We start from the raw sequence: 4,587 nt of genomic DNA, 5'->3' as shown, positions 1-4,587 counted from the left end.
AGCGCCCGGCCCAGGCTTTGCAATTTTTAAGCCTTTCCAGACACTACTAACATATAGTCAGGATAGAGATAATAGGTAGGACCTGGGGCTAAATCAATGGTTTTTAGCTAGGGGTATGCATCAGAATTACCTAGGGAACCTTTTCAACGTACTTAAGTATATATACCATCCCTGGAAAAGGTGATACAATACGCCTGTAGTGAAACTTGGGCTTGTGTATTCTGAAACACTCCCAAGTGATTCTCACATGTATTCCGTGTTAGGAAACAGTGACCTGAAGCACAGGTAGGAATTAAATTATAAAAAGAGTTGGAAGGACATACTATATGATGGGCATGAGATGAATAATCAATTCTGCAAAGCACAGAGAGGTACTCAAGAAGAAACTGTTGGCAAATGGCTGAACTTTAAAAGACTTGACAATACCAAGTAAGGATGGGGAATGATTGGCATTCTTATATATTGCAGTGGCCGGATCTCAGCTCACTGCAAGCTCTGCCTCCCGGGTTTATGCCATTCTCCTGCCTCAGCCTCCTGAGTAGCTGGGACTACAGGCGCCCGCCACTTCACCTGGCTAGTTTTTTTTTTTTTTTTTTTTTGTATATTTTTTAGTAGAGACAGGGTTTCACCGGGTTAGCCAGGATGGTCTCGATCTCCTGACCTCGTGATCCGCCTGTCTCGGCCTCCCAAAGTGCTGGGATTACAGGCTTGAGCCACCGCGCCCAGCCGACACTTTCTTATAAAGTTAAATATACACTTTTAAAATCCAGCAGTCCTACTCATAGATATTTACCCAAGAGAAATGAAAATACATATCCACACAGTTGTACACTAATGCTCATAGCAGTATTATTTATAATAGCCAAAAACTGGAAACCCAAATGTCTATCAGCAGATGAATGGATAAGCAAATTATGGAATATCCATACAATAGTATACTAATCAGCAATCAAAGGATACAATCTACTGATAAAACAAAATGGATGGGCCAGCAGCAGGGCTCATATCTTCAATCCCAGCACTTTAGAAGGCCAAGGTGGAAGGATCTGCTTGAGACCAGGAGTTTAAAGCTGCAGTGAGCTATGATACTATGGCACTCCGGCCTGCACAACAGAATGAGACCCTCCCTGTAAGGACGGCATGGTGGCTCATGCCTGTAATCTCAGCACTTTGGGAGGCCAAGGCGGGCGGATCACGAGGTCAAGAGATGAAGACCATCCTGGCCAACATGGTGAAACCCTGTCTGTACTAAAAATACAAAAATTAGCTGGGCATGGTGGCATGCACCTGTAGTCCCAGCTTCTCAGGAGGCTGAGGCATAAGAATTGCTTGAACCCAAGAGGTAGAGGTTGCAGTGAGCCGAGATCGCACCACTGCAGTCCAGCCTGATGACAGAGCAAGACTACATCTCAAAAAAAAGAGAAGATAAATCTTGAAAACATTATGCCATGCAAAAGAAGCCAGACACAAAGGAGCACATGCTATATAACATCATTGTTCTTTTCAGACGGGGTCTCTCTCTGTCATCCAGGCCGAGTGCAGTGGCACAATCATGGCTTACTGCAGCCTTGACCTCCCAGGCTCAAGTAATGCTCCCACGTCAACCTTCTCAGTAGCTGGGACTACAGATGCATGCCATCACCACACCCAGCTAATTTTTTTATTTTTTGTAGAGAGGAGGTCTCGCTATGTTGCCCAGGCTGGTCTTGAACTGCTAGAGGCAAGTGATCTTTCCGTCTTGGCCCTCTCAAAGTGCTGAAATTACAAGCATAAGCCATTATGCCCAGCCTATATGATGCCATTTAAATGAAGCTCAAGAACAGGCAATTCCAATTAATGATGTTAAGAATTCACCCTAGAGGGTGGGATTAACGGCACAGGTGCTCAAGGGAGCTCTGGGCTGATGGAAATGTTCTACATCTCAATTCAGGTAGTGATTGCATGGGTATACACATTTACCAAAAATCAACTTGTATACTTGAGATCTATATACATTTCAATGTATTTTAATTTTACTTCAATTTTTAAATATAAACTAAGGAAAGGAGCCACTAATTCAATCTATCAGGTACAAAGCACCTGTATTCATGTTCTATTGCTATACAATAAACCACCACTAATTTAGTGGCTTAAAGAACACTTACCCATTAGTTTGCAGAATTCAGTTCCTTGAAGTCATAGTTTGAGTTCCCCATTGTCCTGTTGTTGGCCAGGGACTATTATTAGCTACTAGAAGACCTTCTCAGGTCCTTGCACTGTGACCTCCTCCATCTTAGCCACAGAGAACCTCTCTCAAGTCAAATCCCTCTCACACTTGTACTCTCTCTAATTTTCCCTTCTGAGACCAGCCTGAGAAAACTCTCTGATTTTGCTTTTAAAAAGCTCACGTGATTACATTAGGTCCACTCAGATCGTTTCCCTTCTGATTAATTCAAAATCAACTAAGTTGTAACCTTAATTATGTCTTCAAAATCCTGTTTGCCACACAAGGTAACATAATCATGGGTGTGATATCTCATCATTCATAGTTCCAGGTATTAGGGGCCATCTTAGAATTCTGTGTACCAAGCACACACAAAGCCATTGGTGCTTTCTGGAAGCTCCTTTACAATCCTGTTCAGAGGAAGTGGCAAAGAAGCCAAAAATGATCAATCCAACATTTTTTTTTTTTTTGAGACAGTCTCACTCTGTCACCCAGGCTGGAGTACAGTGGCATGATCTCAGCCCAATGCAACCTCGGTATCCTAGGTTCAAGTGATTCTCGTGCCTCAGCCTCCTGAGTAGCTGAGATTACAGGTGCATGCTATCACACCAGGCTAATTTTTGTATTCTTTTTATTAGAGATGGGGTTTTATCATGTTGGTGAGGCTGGTCTCAAACTCCTGACCTCAAGTGATCCACCTACCTTGGCCTCCCAGAGTGCTGGGATTACAGGTTTGAGCCACTGCACCTGGCCCCCAACTTTTATTTTTAGAGACAGGATCTCACTATGTTTCCCAGGCTGGAGTGTAGGGGCACAATCATGGCTAACTGCAGTCTTGACCTCCCAGACTCAGGCGATTCCCAGGTTCAGACTCCTGACTAGGTGGGACCACAAGCGCATACCACCACATGGGGCTAATATTTTTATTTTTTGTAGACACAGTGTCTCGCTATGTTGCCCAGGCTTTTCTTGAACTCCTGAACAGAAGCAATCTTCCTGCCTTGGCCTAACAAAGCGCTGGGATTACAGGAGTGAGTCACAATTTAACGTGTAATAAGATACTGTTATTAGTCTGCTATAACAGACTATATGGCTGCCATATGACTATATGGCTGCCATATGACTATATGGCTGCCATATGACTATATGGCTGCCATAACCAAGTACCAGAAAGCGTAAATGACTTAAGCAACAGAAATTTATTTCTCATGGTTTTGGATGTGCCTTCTTGCTGTCTCCTCACATGGTCTCTTCTCTGTACCTACACATCTGTGGTGTCTCTCTCTGTGTCCAAATTTCCTCTTCTTTAAGGACATCAGTCAGAATGAATTAGGGCTCACCCTACAGGCATTATCTTAATCACCTCTAAAGCCCCTATTTCCAAATACAGTCACATTCTGAGGCACTAGGGGTTAGGGTTTCAACAGAATAATTTTAAGGGAACACAATTCAGCCCATGACAGAGACCAAGGACAAAAAACAGAAACAAGAAAGCAAGGACCAGGCCAGGCGCAGTCGCTCACACCTGTAATCCCAACTTTGGGAGGCCGAGGCAGGCAGATCACCTGATGCCATGAGTTCGAGACCAGCCTTGGCAACATGTGAAACCCCATCTCTACTAAAAATACAAAAAATTAGCAGGGTATGGTGGTGCGTGCCTGTAATCCCAGCTACTCGGGAGGCTGGGGCACAAGAATCACTTGAACTTGGAAGGTAGAGGTTGCAGTGAGCCAAGGCCATGCCACTGCACTGCAACCTGGGTGACAGCATGAGACTCTGTCTCAAAGCAAAAAAAAAAAAGAAAGAAAGAAAGGACCCCCATTTCCTCCCAGCCTAGAAATGTCTGAGTCAAGGACATACCCATTGCCCTCAAACCTCTAGCAATGTTCATACACTGATAATAGCTAGCACCAAAGTTAACCCCTGAAAAACTAAGGTTATCAGAAATTGAAAGGCATTCCAAGAAACCAACCAAATATCAAACAGGACCTTTTCTAGGCATCTGATTATTTGTTTAACAAACATTTATTGAGGACTTACTATATGTCAAATACTAAGCTAGGTGTTGAAGAGAACATGAAGATTAAAAAATAAAGTCCTTCTGATTTGGATTCTGATTCAAACAATCCTACTATTTAAAAAAGAAGAAGAGGAGGGAGGGAAAGAACAAAGGAAGGAACAAAAGAAAGAACAAATAAATGAAAAATGGAAAGGAAGAACAATTATAAGGTAATTGCAGAAATTTGATCATTGGCTGGATATTTTATGATATTAAGGAGGCAATAATCTTTTTTTTTTTTTTTGAGACGGAGTCTCGCTCTGTTGCCCAGGCTGGAGTGAAGTGGTGTGATCTCCACTCACTGCAAGCTCCGCCTCCCGGGTTC

This window comes from Colobus angolensis, unplaced genomic scaffold (assembly GCF_000951035.1).
Source record: "Colobus angolensis palliatus isolate OR3802 unplaced genomic scaffold, Cang.pa_1.0 Scaffold154, whole genome shotgun sequence".
NCBI classification, from domain to species: domain Eukaryota; kingdom Metazoa; phylum Chordata; class Mammalia; order Primates; family Cercopithecidae; genus Colobus; species Colobus angolensis.
The sequence above is the reverse complement of the archived record's forward strand: the minus strand, read 5'-3'. Positions refer to the sequence as shown.